The sequence below is a fragment of the Salminus brasiliensis genome, chromosome 18 (genome assembly GCF_030463535.1).
Source record: "Salminus brasiliensis chromosome 18, fSalBra1.hap2, whole genome shotgun sequence".
In the NCBI taxonomy this organism is placed as follows: Eukaryota; Metazoa; Chordata; class Actinopteri; order Characiformes; family Bryconidae; genus Salminus; species Salminus brasiliensis.
Genome location: NC_132895.1, coordinates 20231947 through 20256838, shown reverse-complemented (window position 1 = coordinate 20256838; position 24892 = coordinate 20231947). Strand labels below are relative to the sequence as shown.

The following is a 24892-nucleotide window of genomic DNA, read 5'->3' as shown; positions in this document are numbered from 1 at the left end:
GCAAAAAGAGCACGGTTTTCATAGCTCGAAATGGTCCTGATATGAAAGTGAAATGACTGTAGTTTACAGACGATGAGTTAATGTTCGAAAGTTGCAGAATAAGCATTGTTTCCGCCCGGTCTCGAACCGGGGACCTTTCGCATGTTAGGCGAACGTGATAACCACTACACTACGGAAACCTCTGCCCGCCAGTTCCCTGTGAACCCTTCTTCAGCGGGAGGACTATTACAGGGCTTCATTATTACGGAGAAATATTGATGGGTGAAGTTTGGTCCTCACAGAGAGAACTGTACGTGTCAGACATTTGGTATGAAATCAGAAAGTTGGGCTACATTTCCCAGGTGTTCATTTATTCTTAAAGGTTTATTGTCAGACACTGTTGTTTCCCATATTGGACACATTTTTGCCGGGACAAGAGTAGAAGTTGTTTCGTGGAAAAACTGCTGAATCTTATTGGATAGACAGGAGTGTTGTTCTACAATTTAGAGTCATGTTGAGGGAACACATTAATCCAAGTGAAACGTTGGTGGTCCGTTCTGAGAACATATTTTTGTTAGCTGGAGCAATGCCAACCAGGATAAAACAGTTTTCTCACACTGATTTAAATCAAATAATATAAAGAAAGCCCAAATGTTTTGCTGTGGTGTTGCACAGTTGAACTTCAAAGCCTTGGAAGCATATATAGTTTCTGATTTCAATGCATTTTTTTCAGAAGTGTACGGGATCTGAATTTCCACTTCAGGTTTAGTCTGTAAGAGAGTTCGAAAAACATTGTTTCCGCCCGGTTTCGAACCGGGGACCTTTCGCGTGTGAGGTGAATGTGATAACCACTACACTACGGAAACTCTTGTAGCCTCAAATGCTATAGACCCCTGCTCAAGGAATAGCTCTGAAAAACTTTCACCATTACAAAGACATATTGACCGGAACAATTTTCGTCAGACACTTACAGGCTTTCATTAATACAGATTACAAGTTTACTATTTCATTGACTAAACATACAATTTGACTTTTAGAAGAATGTCATTTGTACAAGCATTTCAAATGCCATTAGAAAGAAATAAGCATGGTAAAATCAAAGTATTTCATTTCTAATGAAAATTCTAAAAGAAATAATAAGAATCTTTTATTTTATTGTATTTCGTGGGAAAAACCTTTACTCCTTCAAATGGAATTTCTGATTTGAAATAGTTTGCAAGAAGAGCACGGTTTTCATAGCTCGAAATGGTCCTGATATGAAAGTGAAATGACTGTAGTTTACAGATGATGATTTAATGTTCGAAAGTTGCAGAATAAACATTGTTTCCGCCCGGTCTCGAACCTGGGACCTTTCGCGTGTTAGGCGAACGTGATAACCACTACACTACGGAAACCTCTGCCAGCCAGTTCCCTGTGAACCCTTCTTCAGCGGGAGGACTATTACAGGGCTTCATTATTACGGAGAAATATTGATGGGTGAAGTTTGGTCCTCACAGAGAGAACTGTACGTGTCAGACATTTGGTATGAAATCAGAAAGTTGGGCTACATTTCCCAGGTGTTCATTTATTCTTAAAGGTTTATTGTCAGACACTGTTGTTTCCCATATTGGACACATTTTTGCCGGGACAAGAGTAGAAGTTGTTTCGTGGAAAAACTGCTGAATCTTATTGGATAGACAGGAGTGTTGTTCTACAATTTAGAGTCATGTTGAGGGAACACATTAATCCAAGTGAAACGTTGGTGGTCCGTTCTGAGAACATATTTTTGTTAGCTGGAGCAATGCCAACCAGGATAAAACAGTTTTCTCACACTGATTTAAATCAAATAATATAAAGAAAGCCCAAATGTTTTGCTGTGGTGTTGCACAGTTGAACTTCAAAGCCTTGGAAGCATATATAGTTTCTGATTTCAATGCATTTTTTTCTTTCAAAATCAAAGTATTTCATTTCTAATGAAAATTCTAAAAGAAATAATAAGAATCTTTTATTTTATTGTATTTCGTGGGAAAAACCTTTACTCCTTCAAATGGAATTTCTGATTTGAAATAGTTTGCAAAAAGAGCACGGTTTTCATAGCTCGAAATGGTCCTGATATGAAAGTGAAATGACTGTAGTTTACAGATGATGATTTAATGTTCGAAAGTTGCAGAATAAGCATTGTTTCCGCCCGGTCTCGAACCGGGGACCTTTCGCGTGTTAGGCGAACGTGATAACCACTACACTACGGAAACCTCTGCCCGCCAGGTCCCTGTGAACCCTTCTTCAGCGGGAGGACTATTACAGGGCTTCATTATTACGGAGAAATATTGATGGGTGAAGTTTGGTCCTCACAGAGAGAACTGTACGTGTCAGACATTTGGTATGAAATCAGAAAGTTGGGCTACATTTCCCAGGTGTTCATTTATTCTTAAAGGTTTATTGTCAGACACTGTTGTTTCCCATATTGGACACATTTTTGCCGGGACAAGAGTAGAAGTTGTTTCGTGGAAAAACTGCTGAATCTTATTGGATAGACAGGAGTGTTGTTCTACAATTTAGAGTCATGTTGAGGGAACACATTAATCCAAGTGAAACGTTGGTGGTCCGTTCTGAGAACATATTTTTGTTAGCTGGAGCAATGCCAACCAGGATAAAACAGTTTTCTCACACTGATTTAAATCAAATAATATAAAGAAAGCCCAAATGTTTTGCTGTGGTGTTGCACAGTTGAACTTCAAAGCCTTGGAAGCATATATAGTTTCTGATTTCAATCCATTTTTTTCAGAAGTGTACGGGATCTGAATTTCCACTTCAGGTTTAGTCTGTAAGAGAGTTCGAAAAACATTGTTTCCGCCCGGTTTCGAACCGGGGACCTTTCGCGTGTGAGGGGAACGTGATAACCACTACACTACGGAAACTCTTGTAGCCTCAAAAGCTATAGACCCCTGCTCAAGGAATAGCTCTGAAAAACTTTCACCATTACAAAGACATATTGACCGGAACAATTTTCGTCAGACACTTACAGGCCTTCATTAATACAGATTATAAGTTTACTATTTCATTGACTAAACATACAATTTGACTTTTAGAAGAATGTCATTTGTACAAGCATTTCAAATGCCATTAGAAAGAAATAAGCATGGTAAAATCAAAGTATTTCATTACTAATGAAAATTCTAAAAGAAATAATAAGAATCTTTTATTTTATTGTATTTCGTGGGAAAAACCTTTACTCCTTCAAATGGAATTTCTGATTTGAAATAGTTTGCAAAAAGAGCACGGTTTTCATAGTTCGAAATGGTCCTGATATGAAAGTGAAATGACTGTAGTTTACAGACGATGAGTTAATGTTCGAAAGTTGCAGAATAAGCATTGTTTCCGCCCGGTCTCGAACCGGGGACCTTTCGCGTGTTAGGCGAACATGATAACCACTACACTACGGAAACCTCTGCCCGCCAGTTCCCTGTGAACCCTTCTTCAGCGGGAGGACTATTACAGGGCTTCATTATTACGGAGAAATATTGATGGGTGAAGTTTGGTCCTCACAGAGAGAACTGTACGTGTCAGACATTTGGTATGAAATCAGAAAGTTGGGCTACATTTCCCAGGTGTTCATTTATTCTTAAAGGTTTATTGTCAGACACTGTTGTTTCCCATATTGGACACATTTTTGCCGGGACAAGAGTAGAAGTTGTTTCGTGGAAAAACTGCTGAATCTTATTGGATAGACAGGAGTGTTGTTCTACAATTTAGAGTCATGTTGAGGGAACACATTAATCCAAGTGAAACGTTGGTGGTCCGTTCTGAGAACATATTTTTGTTAGCTGGAGCAATGCCAACCAGGATAAAACAGTTTTCTCACACTGATTTAAATCAAATAATATAAAGAAAGCCCAAATGTTTTGCTGTGGTGTTGCACAGTTGAACTTCAAAGCCTTGGAAGCATATATAGTTTCTGATTTCAATGCATTTTTTTCAGAAGTGTACGGGATCTGAATTTCCACTTCAGGTTTAGTCTGTAAGAGAGTTCGAAAAACATTGTTTCCGCCCGGTTTCGAACCGGGGACCTTTCGCGTGTGAGGCGAACGTGATAACCACTACACTACGGAAACTCTTGTAGCCTCAAAAGCTATAGACCCCTGCTCAAGGAATAGCTCTGAAAAACTTTCACCATTACAAAGACATATTGACCGGAACAATTTTCGTCAGACACTTACAGGCCTTCATTAATACAGATTATAAGTTTACTATTTCATTGACTAAACATACAATTTGACTTTTAGAAGAATGTCATTTGTACAAGCATTTCAAATGCCATTAGAAAGAAATAAGCATGGTAAAATCAAAGTATTTCATTTCTAATGAAAATTCTAAAAGAAATAATAAGAATCTTTTATTTTATTGTATTTCGTGGGAAAAACCTTTACTCCTTCAAATGGAATTTCTGATTTGAAATAGTTTGCAAAAAGAGCACGGTTTTCATTGCTCGAAATGGTCCTGATATGAAAGTGAAATGACTGTATTTTACAGATGATGATTTAATGTTCGAAAGTTGCAGAATAAACATTGTTTCCGCCCGGTCTCGAACCGGGGACCTTTCGCGTGTTAGGCGAACGTGATAACCACTACACTACGGAAACCTCTGCCCGCCAGTTCCCTGTGAACCCTTCTTCAGCGGGAGGACTATTACAGGGCTTCATTATTACGGAGAAATATTGATGGGTGAAGTTTGGTCCTCACAGAGAGAACTGTACGTGTCAGACATTTGGTATGAAATCAGAAAGTTGGGCTACATTTCCCAGGTGTTCATTTATTCTTAAAGGTTTATTGTCAGACACTGTTGTTTCCCATATTGGACACATTTTTGCCGGGACAAGAGTAGAAGTTGTTTCGTGGAAAAACTGCTGAATCTTATTGGATAGACAGGAGTGTTGTTCTACAATTTAGAGTCATGTTGAGGGAACACATTAATCCAAGTGAAACGTTGGTGGTCCGTTCTGAGAACATATTTTTGTTAGCTGGAGCAATGCCAACCAGGATAAAACAGTTTTCTCACACTGATTTAAATCAAATAATATAAAGAAAGCCCAAATGTTTTGCTGTGGTGTTGCACAGTTGAACTTCAAAGCCTTGGAAGCATATATAGTTTCTGATTTCAATGCATTTTTTTCTTTCAAAATCAAAGTATTTCATTTCTAATGAAAATTCTAAAAGAAATAATAAGAATCTTTTATTTTATTGTATTTCGTGGGAAAAACCTTTACTCCTTCAAATGGAATTTCTGATTTGAAATAGTTTGCAAAAAGAGCACGGATTTCATAGCTCGAAATGGTCCTGATATGAAAGTGAAATGACTGTAGTTTACAGATGATGATTTAATGTTCGAAAGTTGCAGAATAAGCATTGTTTCCGCCCGGTCTCGAACCGGGGACCTTTCGCGTGTTAGGCGAACGTGATAACCACTACACTACGGAAACCTCTGCCCGCCAGGTCCCTGTGAACCCTTCTTCAGCGGGAGGACTATTACAGGGCTTCATTATTACGGAGAAATATTGATGGGTGAAGTTTGGTCCTCACAGAGAGAACTGTACGTGTCAGACATTTGGTATGAAATCAGAAAGTTGGGCTACATTTCCCAGGTGTTCATTTATTCTTAAAGGTTTATTGTCAGACACTGTTGTTTCCCATATTGGACACATTTTTGCCGGGACAAGAGTAGAAGTTGTTTCGTGGAAAAACTGCTGAATCTTATTGGATAGACAGGAGTGTTGTTCTACAATTTAGAGTCATGTTGAGGGAACACATTAATCCAAGTGAAACGTTGGTGGTCCGTTCTGAGAACATATTTTTGTTAGCTGGAGCAATGCCAACCAGGATAAAACAGTTTTCTCACACTGATTTAAATCAAATAATATAAAGAAAGCCCAAATGTTTTGCTGTGGTGTTGCACAGTTGAACTTCAAAGCCTTGGAAGCATATATAGTTTCTGATTTCAATCCATTTTTTTCAGAAGTGTACGGGATCTGAATTTCCACTTCAGGTTTAGTCTGTAAGAGAGTTCGAAAAACATTGTTTCCGCCCGGTTTCGAACCGGGGACCTTTCGCGTGTGAGGGGAACGTGATAACCACTACACTACGGAAACTCTTGTAGCCTCAAAAGCTATAGACCCCTGCTCAAGGAATAGCTCTGAAAAACTTTCACCATTACAAAGACATATTGACCGGAACAATTTTCGTCAGACACTTACAGGCCTTCATTAATACAGATTATAAGTTTACTATTTCATTGACTAAACATACAATTTGACTTTTAGAAGAATGTCATTTGTACAAGCATTTCAAATGCCATTAGAAAGAAATAAGCATGGTAAAATCAAAGTATTTCATTTCTAATGAAAATTCTAAAAGAAATAATAAGAATCTTTTATTTTATTGTATTTCGTGGGAAAAACCTTTACTCCTTCAAATGGAATTTCTGATTTGAAATAGTTTGCAAAAAGAGCACGGTTTTCATAGCTCGAAATGGTCCTGATATGAAAGTGAAATGACTGTAGTTTACAGACGACGAGTTAATGTTCGAAAGTTGCAGAAAAAGCATTGTTTCCGCCCGGTGTCGAACCGGGGACCTTTCGCGTGTGAGGCGAACGTGATAACCACTACACTACGGAAACTCTTGTAGTCTCAAAAGCTATAGGAATAGCTCAAGGAATAGCTCTGAAAAACTTTCACCATTACAAAGACATATTGACCGGAACAATTTTCGTCAGACACTTACAGGCTTTCATTAATACAGATTACAAGTTTACTATTTCATTGACTAAACATACAATTTGACTTTTAGAAGAATGTCATTTGTACAAGCATTTCAAATGCCATTAGAAAGAAATAAGCATGGTAAAATCAAAGTATTTCATTTCTAATGAAAATTCTAAAAGAAATAATAAGAATCTTTTATTTTATTGTATTTCGTGGGAAAAACCTTTACTCCTTCAAATGGAATTTCTGATTTGAAATAGTTTGCAAAAAGAGCACGGTTTTCATAGCTCGAAATGGTCCTGATATGAAAGTGAAATGACTGTAGTTTACAGACGATGATTTAATGTTCGAAAGTTGCAGAAAAAGCATTGTTTCCGCCCGGTCTCGAACCGGGGACCTTTCGCGTGTTAGGCGAACGTGATAACCACTACACTACGGAAACCTCTGCCCGCCAGTTCCCTGTGAACCCTTCTTCAGGGGGAGGACTATTACAGGGCTTCATTATTACGGAGAAATATTGATGGGTGAAGTTTGGTCCTCACAGAGAGAACTGTACGTGTCAGACATTTGGTATGAAATCAGAAAGTTGGGCTACATTTCCCAGGTGTTCATTTATTCTTAAAGGTTTATTGTCAGACACTGTTGTTTCCCATATTGGACACATTTTTGCCGGGACAAGAGTAGAAGTTGTTTCGTGGAAAAACTGCTGAATCTTATTGGATAGACAGGAGTGTTGTTCTACAATTTAGAGTCATGTTGAGGGAACACATTAATCCAAGTGAAACGTTGGTGGTCCGTTCTGAGAACATATTTTTGTTAGCTGGAGCAATGCCAACCAGGATAAAACAGTTTTCTCACACTGATTTAAATCAAATAATATAAAGAAAGCCCAAATGTTTTGCTGTGGTGTTGCACAGTTGAACTTCAAAGCCTTGGAAGCATATATAGTTTCTGATTTCAATCCATTTTTTTCAGAAGTGTACGGGATCTGAATTTCCACTTCAGGTTTAGTCTGTAAGAGAGTTCGAAAAACATTGTTTCCGCCCGGTTTCGAACCGGGGACCTTTCGCGTGTGAGGGGAACGTGATAACCACTACACTACGGAAACTCTTGTAGCCTCAAAAGCTATAGACCCCTGCTCAAGGAATAGCTCTGAAAAACTTTCACCATTACAAAGACATATTGACCGGAACAATTTTCGTCAGACACTTACAGGCCTTCATTAATACAGATTATAAGTTTACTATTTCATTGACTAAACATACAATTTGACTTTTAGAAGAATGTCATTTGTACAAGCATTTCAAATGCCATTAGAAAGAAATAAGCATGGTAAAATCAAAGTATTTCATTACTAATGAAAATTCTAAAAGAAATAATAAGAATCTTTTATTTTATTGTATTTCGTGGGAAAAACCTTTACTCCTTCAAATGGAATTTCTGATTTGAAATAGTTTGCAAAAAGAGCACGGTTTTCATAGTTCGAAATGGTCCTGATATGAAAGTGAAATGACTGTAGTTTACAGACGATGAGTTAATGTTCGAAAGTTGCAGAATAAGCATTGTTTCCGCCCGGTCTCGAACCGGGGACCTTTCGCGTGTTAGGCGAACGTGATAACCACTACACTACGGAAACCTCTGCCCGCCAGTTCCCTGTGAACCCTTCTTCAGCGGGAGGACTATTACAGGGCTTCATTATTACGGAGAAATATTGATGGGTGAAGTTTGGTCCTCACAGAGAGAACTGTACGTGTCAGACATTTGGTATGAAATCAGAAAGTTGGGCTACATTTCCCAGGTGTTCATTTATTCTTAAAGGTTTATTGTCAGACACTGTTGTTTCCCATATTGGACACATTTTTGCCGGGACAAGAGTAGAAGTTGTTTCGTGGAAAAACTGCTGAATCTTATTGGATAGACAGGAGTGTTGTTCTACAATTTAGAGTCATGTTGAGGGAACACATTAATCCAAGTGAAACGTTGGTGGTCCGTTCTGAGAACATATTTTTGTTAGCTGGAGCAATGCCAACCAGGATAAAACAGTTTTCTCACACTGATTTAAATCAAATAATATAAAGAAAGCCCAAATGTTTTGCTGTGGTGTTGCACAGTTGAACTTCAAAGCCTTGGAAGCATATATAGTTTCTGATTTCAATGCATTTTTTTCAGAAGTGTACGGGATCTGAATTTCCACTTCAGGTTTAGTCTGTAAGAGAGTTCGAAAAACATTGTTTCCGCCCGGTTTCGAACCGGGGACCTTTCGCGTGTGAGGCGAACGTGATAACCACTACACTACGGAAACTCTTGTAGCCTCAAAAGCTATAGACCCCTGCTCAAGGAATAGCTCTGAAAAACTTTCACCATTACAAAGACATATTGACCGGAACAATTTTCGTCAGACACTTACAGGCCTTCATTAATACAGATTATAAGTTTACTATTTCATTGACTAAACATACAATTTGACTTTTAGAAGAATGTCATTTGTACAAGCATTTCAAATGCCATTAGAAAGAAATAAGCATGGTAAAATCAAAGTATTTCATTTCTAATGAAAATTCTAAAAGAAATAATAAGAATCTTTTATTTTATTGTATTTCGTGGGAAAAACCTTTACTCCTTCAAATGGAATTTCTGATTTGAAATAGTTTGCAAAAAGAGCACGGTTTTCATTGCTCGAAATGGTCCTGATATGAAAGTGAAATGACTGTATTTTACAGATGATGATTTAATGTTCGAAAGTTGCAGAATAAACATTGTTTCCGCCCGGTCTCGAACCGGGGACCTTTCGCGTGTTAGGCGAACGTGATAACCACTACACTACGGAAACCTCTGCCCGCCAGTTCCCTGTGAACCCTTCTTCAGCGGGAGGACTATTACAGGGCTTCATTATTACGGAGAAATATTGATGGGTGAAGTTTGGTCCTCACAGAGAGAACTGTACGTGTCAGACATTTGGTATGAAATCAGAAAGTTGGGCTACATTTCCCAGGTGTTCATTTATTCTTAAAGGTTTATTGTCAGACACTGTTGTTTCCCATATTGGACACATTTTTGCCGGGACAAGAGTAGAAGTTGTTTCGTGGAAAAACTGCTGAATCTTATTGGATAGACAGGAGTGTTGTTCTACAATTTAGAGTCATGTTGAGGGAACACATTAATCCAAGTGAAACGTTGGTGGTCCGTTCTGAGAACATATTTTTGTTAGCTGGAGCAATGCCAACCAGGATAAAACAGTTTTCTCACACTGATTTAAATCAAATAATATAAAGAAAGCCCAAATGTTTTGCTGTGGTGTTGCACAGTTGAACTTCAAAGCCTTGGAAGCATATATAGTTTCTGATTTCAAGGCATTTTTTTCAGAAGTGTACGGGATCTGAATTTCCACTTCAGGTTTAGTCTGTAAGAGAGTTCGAAAAACATTGTTTCCGCCCGGTTTCGAACCGGGGACCTTTCGCGTGTGAGGCTAACGTGATAACCACTACACTACGGAAACTCTTGTAGCCTCAAATGCTATAGACCCCTGCTCAAGGAATAGCTCTGAAAAACTTTCACCATTACAAAGACATATTGACCGGAACAATTTTCGTCAGACACTTACAGGCTTTCATTAATACAGATTACAAGTTTACTATTTCATTGACTAAACATACAATTTGACTTTTAGAAGAATGTCATTTGTACAAGCATTTCAAATGCCATTAGAAAGAAATAAGCATGGTAAAATCAAAGTATTTCATTTCTAATGAAAATTCTAAAAGAAATAATAAGAATCTTTTATTATATTGTATTTCGTGGGAAAAACCTTTACTCCTTCAAATGGAATTTCTGATTTGAAATAGTTTGCAAAAAGAGCACGGTTTTCATAGCTCGAAATGGTCCTGATATGAAAGTGAAATGACTGTAGTTTACAGACGATGAGTTAATGTTCGAAAGTTGCAGAATAAGCATTGTTTCCGCCCGGTCTCGAACCGGGGACCTTTCGCGTGTTAGGCGAACGTGATAACCACTACACTACGGAAACCTCTGGCCGCCAGTTCCCTGTGAACCCTTCTTCAGCGGGAGGACTATTACAGGGCTTCATTATTACGGAGAAATATTGATGGGTGAAGTTTGGTCCTCACAGAGAGAACTGTACGTGTCAGACATTTGGTATGAAATCAGAAAGTTGGGCTACATTTCCCAGGTGTTCATTTATTCTTAAAGGTTTATTGTCAGACACTGTTGTTTCCCATATTGGACACATTTTTGCCGGGACAAGAGTAGAAGTTGTTTCGTGGAAAAACTGCTGAATCTTATTGGATAGACAGGAGTGTTGTTCTACAATTTAGAGTCATGTTGAGGGAACACATTAATCCAAGTGAAACGTTGGTGGTCCGTTCTGAGAACATATTTTTGTTAGCTGGAGCAATGCCAACCAGGATGAAACAGTTTTCTCACACTGATTTAAATCAAATAATATAAAGAAAGCCCAAATGTTTTGCTGTGGTGTTGCACAGTTGAACTTCAAAGCCTTGGAAGCATATATAGTTTCTGATTTCAATCCATTTTTTTCAGAAGTGTACGGGATCTGAATTTCCACTTCAGGTTTAGTCTGTAAGAGAGTTCGAAAAAGTTTGTTTCCGCCCGGTTTCAAAACGGGGACCTTTCGCGTGTGAGGCGAACGTGATAACCACTACACTACGGAAACTCTTGCAGCCTCAAAAGCTATAGACCCCTGCTCAAGGAATAGCTCTGAAAAACTTTCACCATTACAAAGACATATTGACCGGAACAATTTTCGTCAGACACTTACAGGCTTTCATTAATACAGATTACAAGTTTACTATTTCATTGACTAAACATACAATTTGACTTTTAGAAGAATGTCATTTGTACAAGCATTTCAAATGCCATTAGAAAGAAATAAGCATGGTAAAATCAAAGTATTTCATTTCTAATGAAAATTCTAAAAGAAATAATAAGAATCTTTTATTTTATTGTATTTCGTGGGAAAAACCTTTACTCCTTCAAATGGAATTTCTGATTTGAAATAGTTTGCAAAAAGAGCACGGTTTTCATAGCTCGAAATGGTCCTGATATGAAAGTGAAATGACTGTAGTTTACAGATGATGATTTAATGTTCGAAAGTTGCAGAATAAACATTGTTTCCGCCCTGTCTCGAACCGGGGACCTTTCGCGTGTTAGGCAAACGTGATAACCACTACACTACGGAAACCTCTGCCCGCCAGTTCCCTGTGAACCCTTCTTCAGCGGGAGGACTATTACAGGGCTTCATTATTACGGAGAAATATTGATGGGTGAAGTTTGGTCCTCACAGAGAGAACTGTACGTGTCAGACATTTGGTATGAAATCAGAAAGTTGGGCTACATTTCCCAGGTGTTCATTTATTCTTAAAGGTTTATTGTCAGACACTGTTGTTTCCCATATTGGACACATTTTTGCCGGGACAAGAGTAGAAGTTGTTTCGTGGAAAAACTGCTGAATCTTATTGGATAGACAGGAGTGTTGTTCTACAATTTAGAGTCATGTTGAGGGAACACATTAATCCAAGTGAAACGTTGGTGGTCCGTTCTGAGAACATATTTTTGTTAGCTGGAGCAATGCCAACCAGGATAAAACAGTTTTCTCACACTGATTTAAATCAAATAATATAAAGAAAGTCCAAATGTTTTGCTGTGGTGTTGCACAGTTGAACTTCAAAGCCTTGGAAGCATATATAGTTTCTGATTTCAATCCATTTTTTTCAGAAGTGTACGGGATCTGAATTTCCACTTCAGGTTTAGTCTGTAAGAGAGTTCGAAAAACACTGTTTCCGCCCGGTTTCGAACCGGGGACCTTTCGCGTGTGAGGCGAACGTGATAACCACTACACTACGGAAACTCTTGCAGCCTCAAAAGCTATAGACCCCTGCTCAAGGAATAGCTCTGAAAAACTTTCACCATTACAAAGACATATTGACCGGAACAATTTTCGTCAGACACTTACAGGCTTTCATTAATACAGATTACAAGTTTACTATTTCATTGACTAAACATACAATTTGACTTTTAGAAGAGTGTCATTTGTACAAGCATTTCAAATGCCATTAGAAAGAAATAAGCATGGTAAAATCAAAGTATTTCATTTCTAATGAAAATTCTAAAAGAAATAATAAGAATCTTTTATTTTATTGTATTTCGTGGGAAAAACCTTTACTCCTTCAAATGGAATTTCTGATTTGAAATAGTTTGCAAAAAGAGCACGGTTTTCATAGCTCGAAATGGTCCTGATATGAAAGTGAAATGACTGTAGTTTACAGATGATGATTTAATGTTCGAAAGTTGCAGAATAAACATTGTTTCCGCCCGGTTTCGAACCGGGGACCTTTCGCGTGTTAGGCGAACGTGATAACCACTACACTACGAAAACCTCTGCCCGCCAGTTCCCTGTGAACCCTTCTTCAGTGGGAGGACTATTACAGGGCTTCATTATTACGGAGAAATATTGATGGGTGAAGTTTGGTCCTCACAGAGAGAACTGTACGTGTCAGACATTTGGTATGAAATCAGAATGTTGGGCTACATTTCCCAGGTGTTAATTTATTCTTAAAGGTTTATTGTCAGACACTGTTGTTTCCCATATTGGACACATTTTTGCCAGGACAAGAGTAGAAGTTGTTTCGTGGAAAAACTGCTGAATCTTATTGGATAGACAGGAGTGTTGTTCTACAATTTAGAGTCATGTTGAGGGAACACATTAATCCAAGTGAAACGTTGGTGGTCCGTTCTGAGAACATATTTTTGTTAGCTGGAGCAATGCCAACCAGGATAAAACAGTTTTCTCACACTGATTTAAATCAAATAATATAAAGAAAGCCCAAATGTTTTGCTGTGGTGTTGCACAGTTGAACTTCAAAGCCTTGGAAGCATATATAGTTTCTGATTTCAATCCATTTTTTTCAGAAGTGTACGGGATCTGAATTTCCACTTCAGGTTTAGTCTGTAAGAGAGTTCGAAAAACACTGTTTCCGCCCAGTTTCGAACCGGGGACCTTTCGCGTGTGAGGCAAACGTGATAACCACTACACTACGGAAACTCTTGCAGCCTCAAAAGCTATAGACCCCTGCTCAAGGAATAGCTCTGAAAAACTTTCACCATTACAAAGACATATTGACCGGAACAATTTTCGTCAGACACTTACAGGCTTTCATTAATACAGATTACAAGTTTACTATTTCATTGACTAAACATACAATTTGACTTTTAGAAGAATGTCATTTGTACAAGCATTTCAAATGCCATTAGAAAGAAATAAGCATGGTAAAATCAAAGTATTTCATTTCTAATGAAAATTCTAAAAGAAATAATAAGAATCTTTTATTTTATTGTATTTCGTGGGAAAAACCTTTACTCCTTCAAATGGAATTTCTGATTTGAAATAGTTTGCAAAAAGAGCACGGTTTTCATAGCTCGAAATGGTCCTGATATGAAAGTGAAATGACTGTAGTTTACAGATGATGATTTAATGTTCGAAAGTTGCAGAATAAGCATTGTTTCCGCCCGGTCTCGAACCGGGGACCTTTCGCGTGTTAGGCGAATATGATAACCACTACATTACGGAAACCTCTGCCCGGCAGTTCCCTGTGAACCCTTCTTCAGCGGGAGGACTATTACAGGGCTTCATTATTACGGAGAAATATTGATGGGTGAAGTTTGGTCCTCACAGAGAGAACTGTACGTGTCAGACATTTGGTATGAAATCAGAAAGTTGGGCTACATTTCCCAGGTATTCATTTATTCTTAAAGGTTTATTGTCAGACACTGTTGTTTCCCATATTGGACACATTTTTGCCGGGACAAGAGTAGAAGTTGTTTCGTGGAAAAACTGCTGAATCTTATTGGATAGACAGGAGTGTTGTTCTACAATTTAGAGTCATGTTGAGGGAACACATTAATCCAAGTGAAACGTTGGTGGTCCGTTCTGAGAACATATTTTTGTTAGCTGGAGCAATGCCAACCAGGATAAAACAGTTTTCTCACACTGATTTAAATCAAATAATATAAAGAAAGCCCAAATGTTTTGCTGTGGTGTTGCACAGTTGAACTTCAAAGCCTTGGAAGCATATATAGTTTCTGATTTCAATCCATTTTTTTCAGAAGTGTACGGGATCTGAATTTCCACTTCAGGTTTAGTCTGTAAGAGAGTTCGAAAAACATTGTTTCCGCCCGGTTTCGAACCAGGGACCTTTTGCGTGTGAGGCGAACGTGATAACCACTACGCTACGGAAACTCTTGCAGCCTTAAAAGCTTACTGCTCAAGGAATAGCTCTGAAAAACTTTCACCATTACAAAGACATATTGACCGGAACAATTTTCGTCAGACACTTACAGGCTTTCATTAATACAGATTACAAGTTTACTATTTCATTGACTAAACATACAATTTGACTTTTAGAAGAATGTCATTTGTACAAGCATTTCAAATGCCATTAGAAAGAATTAAGCATGGTAAAATCAAAGTATTTCATTTCTAATGAAAATTCTAAAAGAAATAATAAGAATCTTTTATTTTATTGTATTTCGTGGGAAAAACCTTTACTCCTTCAAATGGAATTTCTGATTTGAAATAGTTTGCAAAAAGAGCACAGTTTTCATAGCTCGAAATGGTCCTGATATGAAAGTGAAATGACTGTAATTTACAGATGATGATTTAATGTTCGAAAGTTGCAGAATAAACATTGTTTCCGCCCGGTCTCGAACCGGGGACTTTTCGCGTGTTAGGCGAACGTGATAACCACTACACTACGGAAACCTCTGCCCGCCAGTTCCCTGTGAACCCTTCTTCAGCGGGAGGACTATTACAGGGCTTCATTATTACGGAGAAATATTGATGGGTGAAGTTTGGTCCTCACAGAGAGAACTGTACGTGTCAGACATTTGGTATGAAATCAGAAAGTTGGGCTACATTTCCCAGGTGTTCATTTATTCTTAAAGGTTTATTGTCAGACACTGTTGTTTCCCATATTGGACACATTTTTGCCGGGACAAGAGTAGAAGTTGTTTCGTGGAAAAACTGCTGAATCTCATTGGATAGACAGGAGTGTTGTTCTACAATTTAGAGTCATGTTGAGGGAACACATTAATCCAAGTGAAACGTTGGTGGTCCGTTCTGAGAACATATTTTTGTTAGCTGGAGCAATGCCAACCAGGATAAAACAGTTTTCTCACACTGATTTAAATCAAATAATATAAAGAAAGCCCAAATGTTTTGCTGTGGTGTTGCACAGTTGAACTTCAAAGCCTTGGAAGCATATATAGTTTCTGATTTCAATGCATTTTTTTCAGAAGTGTACGGGATCTGAATTTCCACTTCAGGTTTAGTCTGTAAGAGAGTTCGAAAAACATTGTTTCCGCCCGGTTTCGAACCGGGGACCTTTCGCGTGTGAGGCGAACGTGATAACCACTACACTACGGAAACTCTTGTAGCCTCAAATGCTATAGACCCCTGCTCAAGGAATAGCTCTGAAAAACTTTCACCATTACAAAGACATATTGACCGGAACAATTTTCGTCAGACACTTACAGGCTTTCATTAATACAGATTACAAGTTTACTATTTCATTGACTAAACATACAATTTGACTTTTAGAAGAATGTCATTTGTACAAGCATTTCAAATGCCATTAGAAAGAAATAAGCATGGTAAAATCAAAGTATTTCATTTCTAATGAAAATTCTAAAAGAAATAATAAGAATCTTTTATTATATTGTATTTCGTGGGAAAAACCTTTACTCCTTCAAATGGAATTTCTGATTTGAAATAGTTTGCAAAAAGAGCACGGTTTTCATAGCTCGAAATGGTTCTGATATGAAAGTGAAATGACTGTAGTTTACAGACGATGAGTTAATGTTCGAAAGTTGCAGAATAAGCATTGTTTCCGCCCGGTCTCGAACCGGGGACCTTTCGCGTGTTAGGCGAACGTGATAACCACTACACTACGGAAACCTCTGCCCGCCAGTTCCCTGTGAACCCTTCTTCAGCGGGAGGACTATTACAGGGCTTCATTATTACGGAGAAATATTGATGGGTGAAGTTTGGTCCTCACAGAGAGAACTGTACGTGTCAGACATTTGGTATGAAATCAGAAAGTTGGGCTACATTTCCCAGGTGTTCATTTATTCTTAAAGGTTTATTGTCAGACACTGTTGTTTCCCATATTGGACACATTTTTGCCGGGACAAGAGTAGAAGTTGTTTCGTGGAAAAACTGCTGAATCTTATTGGATAGACAGGAGTGTTGTTCTACAATTTAGAGTCATGTTGAGGGAACACATTAATCCAAGTGAAACGTTGGTGGTCCGTTCTGAGAACATATTTTTGTTAGCTGGAGCAATGCCAACCAGGATAAAACAGTTTTCTCACACTGATTTAAATCAAATAATATAAAGAAAGCCCAAATGTTTTGCTGTGGTGTTGCACAGTTGAACTTCAAAGCCTTGGAAGCATATATAGTTTCTGATTTCAATCCATTTTTTTCAGAAGTATACGGGATCTGAATTTCCACTTCAGGTTTAGTCTGTAAGAGAGTTCGAAAAACACTGTTTCCGCCCGGTTTCGAACCGGGGACCTTTCGCGTGTGAGGCGAACGTGATAACCACTACACTACGGAAACTCTTGCAGACTCAGAAGCTATAGACCCCTGCTCAAGGAATAGCTCTGAAAAACTTTCACCATTACAAAGACATAGTGACCGGAACAATTTTCGTCAGACACTTACAGGCTTTCATTAATACAGATTACAAGTTTACTATTTCATTGACTAAACATACAATTTGACTTTTAGAAGAATGTCATTTGTACAAGCATTTCAAATGCCATTAGAAAGAAATAAGCATGGTAAAATCAAAGTATTTCATTTCTAATGAAAATTCTAAAAGAACTAATAAGAATCTTTTATTTTATTGTATTTCGTGGGAAAAACCTTTACTCCTTCAAATGGAATTTCTGATTTGAAATCGTTAGCAAAAAGAGCACGGTTTTCATAGCTCGAAATGGTCCTGATATGAAAGTGAAATGACTGTAGTTTACAGATGATGATTTAATGTTCGAAAGTTGCAGAATAAACATTGTTTCCGCCCGGTCTCGAACCGGGGACCTTTCGCGTGTTAGGCGAACGTGATAGCCACTACACTACGGAAACCTCTGCCCTCCAGCTCCCTGTGAACCCTTCTTCAGCGGGAGGACTATTACAGGGCTTCATTATTACGGAGAAATATTGATGGGTGAAGTTTGGTCCTCACAGAGAGAACTGTACGTGTCAGACATTTGGTATGAAATCAGAAAGTTGGGCTACATTTCCCAGGTGTTCATTTATTCTTAAAGGTTTATTGTCAGACACTGTTGTTTCCCATATTGGACACATTTTTGCCGGGACAAGAGTAGAAGTTGTTTCTTGGAAAAACTGCTGAATCTTATTGGATAGACAGGAGTGTTGTTCTACAATTTAGAGTCATGTTGAGGGAACACATTAATCCAAGTGAAACGTTGGTGGTCCGTTCTGAGAACATATTTTTGTTAGCTGGAGCAATGCCAACCAGGATGAAACAGTTTTCTCACACTGATTTAAATCAAATAATATAAAGAAAGCCCAAATGTTTTGCTGTGGTGTTGCACAGTTGAACTTCAAAGCCTTGGAAGCATATATAGTTTCTGATTTCAATCCATTTTTTTCAGAAGTGTACGGGATCTGAATTTCCACTTCAGGTTTAGTCTGTAAGAGAGTTCGAAAAAGTTTGTTTCCGCCCGGTTTCAAAACGGGGACCTTTCGCGTGTGAGGCGAACGTGATAACCACTACACTACGGAAACTCTTGCAGCCTCAAAAGCTATAGAACCCTGCTCAAGGAATAGCTCTGAAAAACTTTCACCATTACAAAGACATATTGACCGGAACAATTTTCGTCAGACACTTACAGGCTTTCATTAATACAGATTACAAGTTTACTATTTCATTGACTAAACATACAATTTGACTTTTAGAAGAATGTCATTTGTACAAGCATTTCAAATGCCATTAGAAAGAAATAAGCATGGTAAAATCAAAGTATTTCATTTCTAATGAAAATTCTAAAAGAAATAATAAGAATCTTTTATTTTATTGTATTTCGTGGGAAAAACCTTTACTCCTTCAAATGGAATTTCTGATTTGAAATAGTTTGCAAAAAGAGCACGGTTTTCATAACTCGAAATGGTCCTGATATGAAAGTGAAATGACTGTAGTTTACAGATGATGATTTAATGTTCGAAAGTTGCAGAATAAACATTGTTTCCGCCCGGTCTCGAACCGGGGACCTTTCGCGTGTTAGGCGAACGTGATAACCGCTACACTACGGAAACCTCGGCACGCCAGTTCCCTGTGAACCCTTCTTAAGCGGGAGGACTATTACAGGGCTTCATTATTACGGAGAAATATTGATGGGTGAAGTTTGGTCCTCACAGAGAGAACTGTACGTGTCAGACATTTGGTATGAAATCAGAAAGTTGGGCTACATTTCCAAGGTGTTCATTTATTCTTAAAGGTTTATTGTCAGACACTGTTGTTTCCCATATTGGACACATTTTTGCCGGGACAAGAGTAGAAGTTGTTTCGTGGAAAAACTGCTGAATCTTATTGGATAGACAGGAGTGTTGTTCTACAATTTAGAGTCATGTTGAGGGAACACATTAATCCAAGTGAAACGTTGGTGGTCCGTTCTGAGAACATATTTTTGTTAGCTGGAGCAATGCCAACCAGGATAAAACAGTTTTCTCACACTGATTTAAATCAAATAATATAAAGAAAGCCCAAATGTTTTGCTGTGGTGTTGCACAGTTGAACTTCAAAGCCTTGGAAGCATATATAGTTTCTGATTTCAATCCATTTTTTTCAGAAGTGTACGGGATCTGAATTTCCACTTCAGGTTTAGTCTGTAAGAGAGTTCGAGAAACATTGTTTCCGCCCGGTTTCGAACCGGGGACCTTTCGCGTGTGAGGCGAACGTGATAACCACTACACTACGGAAACTCGTGTAGTCTCAAAAGCTATAGACCCCTGCTCAAGGAATAGCTCTGAAAAACTTTCACCATTACAAAGACATATTGACCGGAACAATTTTCGTCAGACACTTACAGGCTTTCATTAATACAGATTACAAGTTTACTATTTCATTGACTAAACATACAATTTGACTTTTAGAAGAATGTCATTTGTACAAGCATTTCAAATGCCATTAGAAAGAAATAAGCATGGTAAAATCAAAGTATTTCATTTCTAATGAAAATTCTAAAAGAAATAATAAGAATCTTTTATTTAATTGTATTTCGTGGGAAAAACCTTTACTCCTTCAAATGGAATTTCTGATTTGAAATAGTTTGCAAAAAGAGCACGGTTTTCATAGCTCGAAATGGTCCTGATATGAAAGTGAAATGACTGTAGTTTACAGATGATGATTTAATGTTCGAAAGTTGCAGAATAAACATTGTTTCCGCCCGGTCTCGAACCGGGGACCTTTCGCGTGTTAGGCGAATATGATAACCACTACATTACGGAAACCTCTGCCCGCCAGTTCCCTGTGAACCCTTCTTCAGCGGGAGGACTATTACAGGGCTTCATTTTTACGGAGAAATATTGATGGGTGAAGTTTGGTCCTCACAGAGAGAACTGTACGTGTCAGACATTTGGTATGAAATCAGAAAGTTGGGCTACATTTCCCAGGTGTTCATTTATTCTTAAAGGTTTATTGTCAGACACTGTTGTTTCCCATATTGGACACATTTTTGCCGGGACAAGAGTAGAAGTTGTTTCGTGGAAAAACTGCTGAATCTTATTGGATAGACAGGAGTGTTGTTCTACAATTTAGAGTCATGTTGAGGGAACACATTAATCCAAGTGAAACGTTGGTGGTCCGTTCTGAGAACATATTTTTGTTAGCTGGAGCAATGCCAACCAGGATAAAACAGTTTTCTCACACTGATTTAAATCAAATAATATAAAGAAAGCCCAAATGTTTTGCTGTGGTGTTGCACAGTTGAACTTCAAAGCCTTGGAAGCATATATAGTTTCTGATTTCAATCCATTTTTTTCAGAAGTGTACGGGATCTGAATTTCCACTTCAGGTTTAGTCTGTAAGAGAGTTCGAAAAACATTGTTTCCGCCCGGTTTCGAACCAGGGACCTTTTGCGTGTGAGGCGAACGTGATAACCACTACACTACGGAAACTCTTGTAGCCTTAAAAGCTTACTGCTCAAGGAATAGCTCTGAGAAACTTTCACCATTACAAAGACATATTGACCGGAACAATTTTCGTCAGACACTTACAGGCTTTCATTAATACAGATTACAAGTTTACTATTTCATTGACTAAACATACAATTTGACTTTTAGAAGAATGTCATTTGTACAAGCATTTCAAATGCCATTAGAAAGAAATAAGCATGGTAAAATCAAAGTATTTCATTTCTAATGAAAATTCTAAAAGAAATAATAAGAATCTTTTATTTTATTGTATTTCGTGGGAAAAACCTTTACTCCTTCAAATGGAATTTCTGATTTGAAATAGTTTGCAAAAAGAGCACAGTTTTCATAGCTCGAAATGGTCCTGATATGAAAGTGAAATGACTGTAGTTTACAGATGATGATTTAATGTTCGAAAGTTGCAGAATAAACATTGTTTCCGCCCGGTCTCGAACCGGTGACCTTTCGCGTGTTAGGCGAACGTGATAACCACTACACTACGGAAACCTCTGCCTGCCAGTTCCCTGTGAACCCTTCTTCAGCGGGAGGACTATTACAGGGCTTCATTATTACGGAGAAATATTGATGGGTGAAGTTTGGTCCTCACAGAGAGAACTGTACGTGTCAGACATTTGGTATGAAATCAGAAAGTTGGGCTACATTTCCCAGGTGTTCATTTATTCTTAAAGGTTTATTGTCAGACACTGTTGTTTCCCATATTGGACACATTTTTGCCGGGACAAGAGTAGAAGTTGTTTCGTGGAAAAACTGCTGAATCTTATTGGATAGACAGGAGTGTTGTTCTACAATTTAGAGTCATGTTGAGGGAACACATTAATCCAAGTGAAACGTTGGTGGTCCGTTCTGAGAACATATTTTTGTTAGCTAGAGCAATGCCAACCAGGATAAAACAGTTTTCTCACACTGATTTAAATCAAATAATATAAAGAAAGCCCAAATGTTTTGCTGTGGTGTTGAACAGTTGAACTTCAAAGCCTTGGAAGCATATATAGTTTCTGATTTCAATCCATTTTTTTCAGAAGTGTACGGGATCTGAATTTCCACTTCAGGTTTAGTCTGTAAGAGAGTTCGAAAAACACTGTTTCCGCCCGGTTTCGAACCGGGGACCTTTCGCGTGTGAGGCAAACGTGATAACCACTACACTACGGAAACTCTTGCAGCCTCAAAAGCTATAGACCCCTGCTCAAGGAATAGCTCTGAAAAACTTTCACCATTACAAAGACATATTGACCGGAACAATTTTCGTCAGACACTTACAGGCTTTCATTAATACAGATTACAAGTTTACTATTTCATTGACTAAACATACAATTTGACTTTTAGAAGAATGTCATTTGTACAAGCATTTCAAATGCCATTAGAAAGAAATAAGCATGGTAAAATCAAAGTATTTCATTTCTAATGAAAATTCTAAAAGAAATAATAAGAATCTTTTATTTTATTGTATTTCGTGGGAAAAACCTTTACTCCTTCAAATGGAATTTCTGATTTGAAATAGTTTGCAAAAAGAGCACAGTTTTCATAGCTCGAAATGGTCCTGATATGAAAGTGAAATGACTGTAGTTTACAGATGATGATTTAATGTTCGAAAGTTGCAGAATAAACATTGTTTCCGCCCGGTCTCGAACCGGTGACCTTTCGCGTGTTAGGCGAACGTGATAACCACTACACTACGGAAACCTCTGCCTGCCAGTTCCCTGTGAACCCTTCTTCAGCGGGAGGACTATTACAGGGCTTCATTATTACGGAGAAATATTGATGGGTGAAGTTTGGTCCTCACAGAGAGAACTGTACGTGTCAGACATTTGGTATGAAATCAGAAAGTTGGGCTACATTTCCCAGGTGTTCATTTATTCTTAAAGGTTTATTGTCAGACACTGTTGTTTCCCATATTGGACACATTTTTGCCGGGACAAGAGTAGAAGTTGTTTCGTGGAAAAACTGCTGAATCTTATTGGATAGACAGGAGTGTTGTTCTACAATTTAGAGTCATGTTGAGGGAACACATTAATCCAAGTGAAACGTTGGTGGTCCGTTCTGAGAACATATTTTTGTTAGCTAGAGCAATGCCAACCAGGATAAAACAGTTTTCTCACACTGATTTAAATCAAATAATATAAAGAAAGCCCAAATGTTTTGCTGTGGTGTTGAACAGTTGAACTTCAAAGCCTTGGAAGCATATATAGTTTCTGATTTCAATCCATTTTTTTCAGAAGTGTACGGGATCTGAATTTCCACTTCAGGTTTAGTCTGTAAGAGAGTTCGAAAAACACTGTTTCCGCCCGGTTTCGAACCGGGGACCTTTCGCGTGTGAGGCAAACGTGATAACCACTACACTACGGAAACTCTTGCAGCCTCAAAAGCTATAGACCCCTGCTCAAGGAATAGCTCTGAAAAACTTTCACCATTACAAAGACATATTGACCGGAACAATTTTCGTCAGACACTTACAGGCTTTCATTAATACAGATTACAAGTTTACTATTTCATTGACTAAACATACAATTTGACTTTTAGAAGAATGTCATTTGTACAAGCATTTCAAATGCCATTAGAAAGAAATAAGCATGGTAAAATCAAAGTATTTCATTTCTAATGAAAATTCTAAAAGAAATAATAAGAATCTTTTATTTTATTGTATTTCGTGGGAAAAACCTTTACTCCTTCAAATGGAATTTCTGATTTGAAATAGTTTGCAAAAAGAGCACAGTTTTCATAGCTCGAAATGGTCCTGATATGAAAGTGAAATGACTGTAGTTTACAGATGATGATTTAATGTTCGAAAGTTGCAGAATAAACATTGTTTCCGCCCGGTCTCGAACCGGGGACCTTTCGCGTGTTAGGCGAACGTGATAACCACTACACTACGGAAACCTCTGCCCGCCAGTTCCCTGTGAACCCTTCTTCAGCGGGAGGACTATTACAGGGCTTCATTATTACGGAGAAATATTGATGGGTGAAGTTTGGTCCTCACAGAGAGAACTGTACGTGTCAGACATTTGGTATGAAATCAGAAAGTTGGGCTACATTTCCCAGGTGTTCATTTATTCTTAAAGGTTTATTGTCAGACACTGTTGTTTCCCATATTGGACACATTTTTGCCGGGACAAGAGTAGAAGTTGTTTCGTGGAAAAACTGCTGAATCTTATTGGATAGACAGGAGTGTTGTTCTACAATTTAGAGTCATGTTGAGGGAACACATTAATCCAAGTGAAACGTTGGTGGTCCGTTCTGAGAACATATTTTTGTTAGCTGGAGCAATGCCAACCAGGATAAAACAGTTTTCTCACACTGATTTAAATCAAATAATATAAAGAAAGCCCAAATGTTTTGCTGTGGTGTTGAACAGTTGAACTTCAAAGCCTTGGAAGCATATATAGTTTCTGATTTCAATCCATTTTTTTCAGAAGTGTACGGGATCTGAATTTCCACTTCAGGTTTAGTCTGTAAGAGAGTTCGAAAAACATTGTTTCCACCCGGTTTCGAACCGGGGACCTTTCGCGTGTGAGGCGAACGTGATAACCACTACACTACTGAAACCTCTGCCCGCCAGTTCCCTGTGAACCCTTCTTCAGCGGGAGGACTATTACAGGGCTTCATTATTACGGAGAAATATTGATGGGTGAAGTTTGGTCCTCACAGAGAGAACTGTACGTGTCAGACATTTGGTATGAAATCAGAAAGTTGGGCTACATTTCCCAGGTGTTCATTTATTCTTAAAGGTTTATTGTCAGACACTGTTGTTTCCCATATTGGACACATTTTTGCCGGGACAAGAGTAGAAGTTGTTTCGTGGAAAAACTGCTGAATCTTATTGGATAGACAGGAGTGTTGTTCTACAATTTAGAGTCATGTTGAGGGAACACATTAATCCAAGTGAAACGTTGGTGGTCCGTTCTGAGAACA

The 24892-nt window shown here is 38.2% G+C and overlaps 41 non-coding genes across 41 annotated transcripts; all 41 read right to left on the bottom strand.

The window, feature by feature from the left end:
• Positions 1-106: 106 nt before the first annotated feature.
• trnav-aac (transfer RNA valine (anticodon AAC)) lies at positions 107-179 on the bottom strand. Its single transcript has one exon. It is a non-coding gene; the product is annotated as a tRNA-Val (tRNA).
• Positions 180-772: 593 nt separating this feature from the next.
• Positions 773-845, bottom strand: trnav-cac (transfer RNA valine (anticodon CAC)). The gene has a single exon. It is a non-coding gene; the product is annotated as a tRNA-Val (tRNA).
• A 455-nt stretch (positions 846-1300) lies between these two features.
• trnav-aac (transfer RNA valine (anticodon AAC)) lies at positions 1301-1373 on the bottom strand. Its single transcript has one exon. It is a non-coding gene; the product is annotated as a tRNA-Val (tRNA).
• A 764-nt stretch (positions 1374-2137) lies between these two features.
• On the bottom strand, positions 2138-2210 carry trnav-aac (transfer RNA valine (anticodon AAC)). Its single transcript has one exon. It is a non-coding gene; the product is annotated as a tRNA-Val (tRNA).
• Positions 2211-2803: 593 nt separating this feature from the next.
• Positions 2804-2876, bottom strand: trnav-cac (transfer RNA valine (anticodon CAC)). The gene has a single exon. It is a non-coding gene; the product is annotated as a tRNA-Val (tRNA).
• Positions 2877-3331: 455 nt separating this feature from the next.
• On the bottom strand, positions 3332-3404 carry trnav-aac (transfer RNA valine (anticodon AAC)). Its single transcript has one exon. It is a non-coding gene; the product is annotated as a tRNA-Val (tRNA).
• A 593-nt stretch (positions 3405-3997) lies between these two features.
• Positions 3998-4070, bottom strand: trnav-cac (transfer RNA valine (anticodon CAC)). The gene has a single exon. It is a non-coding gene; the product is annotated as a tRNA-Val (tRNA).
• A 455-nt stretch (positions 4071-4525) lies between these two features.
• On the bottom strand, positions 4526-4598 carry trnav-aac (transfer RNA valine (anticodon AAC)). The gene has a single exon. It is a non-coding gene; the product is annotated as a tRNA-Val (tRNA).
• Positions 4599-5362: 764 nt separating this feature from the next.
• Positions 5363-5435, bottom strand: trnav-aac (transfer RNA valine (anticodon AAC)). The gene has a single exon. It is a non-coding gene; the product is annotated as a tRNA-Val (tRNA).
• A 593-nt stretch (positions 5436-6028) lies between these two features.
• Positions 6029-6101, bottom strand: trnav-cac (transfer RNA valine (anticodon CAC)). Its single transcript has one exon. It is a non-coding gene; the product is annotated as a tRNA-Val (tRNA).
• A 455-nt stretch (positions 6102-6556) lies between these two features.
• trnav-cac (transfer RNA valine (anticodon CAC)) lies at positions 6557-6629 on the bottom strand. Its single transcript has one exon. It is a non-coding gene; the product is annotated as a tRNA-Val (tRNA).
• A 454-nt stretch (positions 6630-7083) lies between these two features.
• On the bottom strand, positions 7084-7156 carry trnav-aac (transfer RNA valine (anticodon AAC)). Its single transcript has one exon. It is a non-coding gene; the product is annotated as a tRNA-Val (tRNA).
• Positions 7157-7749: 593 nt separating this feature from the next.
• On the bottom strand, positions 7750-7822 carry trnav-cac (transfer RNA valine (anticodon CAC)). Its single transcript has one exon. It is a non-coding gene; the product is annotated as a tRNA-Val (tRNA).
• Positions 7823-8277: 455 nt separating this feature from the next.
• trnav-aac (transfer RNA valine (anticodon AAC)) lies at positions 8278-8350 on the bottom strand. The gene has a single exon. It is a non-coding gene; the product is annotated as a tRNA-Val (tRNA).
• Positions 8351-8943: 593 nt separating this feature from the next.
• On the bottom strand, positions 8944-9016 carry trnav-cac (transfer RNA valine (anticodon CAC)). Its single transcript has one exon. It is a non-coding gene; the product is annotated as a tRNA-Val (tRNA).
• A 455-nt stretch (positions 9017-9471) lies between these two features.
• Positions 9472-9544, bottom strand: trnav-aac (transfer RNA valine (anticodon AAC)). Its single transcript has one exon. It is a non-coding gene; the product is annotated as a tRNA-Val (tRNA).
• Positions 9545-10137: 593 nt separating this feature from the next.
• Positions 10138-10210, bottom strand: trnav-cac (transfer RNA valine (anticodon CAC)). Its single transcript has one exon. It is a non-coding gene; the product is annotated as a tRNA-Val (tRNA).
• A 455-nt stretch (positions 10211-10665) lies between these two features.
• trnav-aac (transfer RNA valine (anticodon AAC)) lies at positions 10666-10738 on the bottom strand. The gene has a single exon. It is a non-coding gene; the product is annotated as a tRNA-Val (tRNA).
• Positions 10739-11331: 593 nt separating this feature from the next.
• On the bottom strand, positions 11332-11404 carry trnav-cac (transfer RNA valine (anticodon CAC)). The gene has a single exon. It is a non-coding gene; the product is annotated as a tRNA-Val (tRNA).
• A 455-nt stretch (positions 11405-11859) lies between these two features.
• trnav-aac (transfer RNA valine (anticodon AAC)) lies at positions 11860-11932 on the bottom strand. Its single transcript has one exon. It is a non-coding gene; the product is annotated as a tRNA-Val (tRNA).
• Positions 11933-12525: 593 nt separating this feature from the next.
• On the bottom strand, positions 12526-12598 carry trnav-cac (transfer RNA valine (anticodon CAC)). The gene has a single exon. It is a non-coding gene; the product is annotated as a tRNA-Val (tRNA).
• A 455-nt stretch (positions 12599-13053) lies between these two features.
• trnav-aac (transfer RNA valine (anticodon AAC)) lies at positions 13054-13126 on the bottom strand. Its single transcript has one exon. It is a non-coding gene; the product is annotated as a tRNA-Val (tRNA).
• A 593-nt stretch (positions 13127-13719) lies between these two features.
• trnav-cac (transfer RNA valine (anticodon CAC)) lies at positions 13720-13792 on the bottom strand. Its single transcript has one exon. It is a non-coding gene; the product is annotated as a tRNA-Val (tRNA).
• Positions 13793-14247: 455 nt separating this feature from the next.
• On the bottom strand, positions 14248-14320 carry trnav-aac (transfer RNA valine (anticodon AAC)). Its single transcript has one exon. It is a non-coding gene; the product is annotated as a tRNA-Val (tRNA).
• Positions 14321-14913: 593 nt separating this feature from the next.
• Positions 14914-14986, bottom strand: trnav-cac (transfer RNA valine (anticodon CAC)). The gene has a single exon. It is a non-coding gene; the product is annotated as a tRNA-Val (tRNA).
• A 449-nt stretch (positions 14987-15435) lies between these two features.
• Positions 15436-15508, bottom strand: trnav-aac (transfer RNA valine (anticodon AAC)). The gene has a single exon. It is a non-coding gene; the product is annotated as a tRNA-Val (tRNA).
• A 593-nt stretch (positions 15509-16101) lies between these two features.
• Positions 16102-16174, bottom strand: trnav-cac (transfer RNA valine (anticodon CAC)). The gene has a single exon. It is a non-coding gene; the product is annotated as a tRNA-Val (tRNA).
• Positions 16175-16629: 455 nt separating this feature from the next.
• trnav-aac (transfer RNA valine (anticodon AAC)) lies at positions 16630-16702 on the bottom strand. Its single transcript has one exon. It is a non-coding gene; the product is annotated as a tRNA-Val (tRNA).
• A 593-nt stretch (positions 16703-17295) lies between these two features.
• On the bottom strand, positions 17296-17368 carry trnav-cac (transfer RNA valine (anticodon CAC)). The gene has a single exon. It is a non-coding gene; the product is annotated as a tRNA-Val (tRNA).
• Positions 17369-17823: 455 nt separating this feature from the next.
• trnav-aac (transfer RNA valine (anticodon AAC)) lies at positions 17824-17896 on the bottom strand. The gene has a single exon. It is a non-coding gene; the product is annotated as a tRNA-Val (tRNA).
• A 593-nt stretch (positions 17897-18489) lies between these two features.
• On the bottom strand, positions 18490-18562 carry trnav-cac (transfer RNA valine (anticodon CAC)). Its single transcript has one exon. It is a non-coding gene; the product is annotated as a tRNA-Val (tRNA).
• Positions 18563-19017: 455 nt separating this feature from the next.
• Positions 19018-19090, bottom strand: trnav-aac (transfer RNA valine (anticodon AAC)). The gene has a single exon. It is a non-coding gene; the product is annotated as a tRNA-Val (tRNA).
• Positions 19091-19683: 593 nt separating this feature from the next.
• Positions 19684-19756, bottom strand: trnav-cac (transfer RNA valine (anticodon CAC)). Its single transcript has one exon. It is a non-coding gene; the product is annotated as a tRNA-Val (tRNA).
• Positions 19757-20211: 455 nt separating this feature from the next.
• On the bottom strand, positions 20212-20284 carry trnav-aac (transfer RNA valine (anticodon AAC)). The gene has a single exon. It is a non-coding gene; the product is annotated as a tRNA-Val (tRNA).
• Positions 20285-20877: 593 nt separating this feature from the next.
• Positions 20878-20950, bottom strand: trnav-cac (transfer RNA valine (anticodon CAC)). Its single transcript has one exon. It is a non-coding gene; the product is annotated as a tRNA-Val (tRNA).
• A 449-nt stretch (positions 20951-21399) lies between these two features.
• Positions 21400-21472, bottom strand: trnav-aac (transfer RNA valine (anticodon AAC)). The gene has a single exon. It is a non-coding gene; the product is annotated as a tRNA-Val (tRNA).
• Positions 21473-22065: 593 nt separating this feature from the next.
• Positions 22066-22138, bottom strand: trnav-cac (transfer RNA valine (anticodon CAC)). Its single transcript has one exon. It is a non-coding gene; the product is annotated as a tRNA-Val (tRNA).
• Positions 22139-22593: 455 nt separating this feature from the next.
• On the bottom strand, positions 22594-22666 carry trnav-aac (transfer RNA valine (anticodon AAC)). Its single transcript has one exon. It is a non-coding gene; the product is annotated as a tRNA-Val (tRNA).
• Positions 22667-23259: 593 nt separating this feature from the next.
• On the bottom strand, positions 23260-23332 carry trnav-cac (transfer RNA valine (anticodon CAC)). Its single transcript has one exon. It is a non-coding gene; the product is annotated as a tRNA-Val (tRNA).
• Positions 23333-23787: 455 nt separating this feature from the next.
• trnav-aac (transfer RNA valine (anticodon AAC)) lies at positions 23788-23860 on the bottom strand. Its single transcript has one exon. It is a non-coding gene; the product is annotated as a tRNA-Val (tRNA).
• Positions 23861-24453: 593 nt separating this feature from the next.
• Positions 24454-24526, bottom strand: trnav-cac (transfer RNA valine (anticodon CAC)). The gene has a single exon. It is a non-coding gene; the product is annotated as a tRNA-Val (tRNA).
• Positions 24527-24892: the final 366 nt, after the last annotated feature.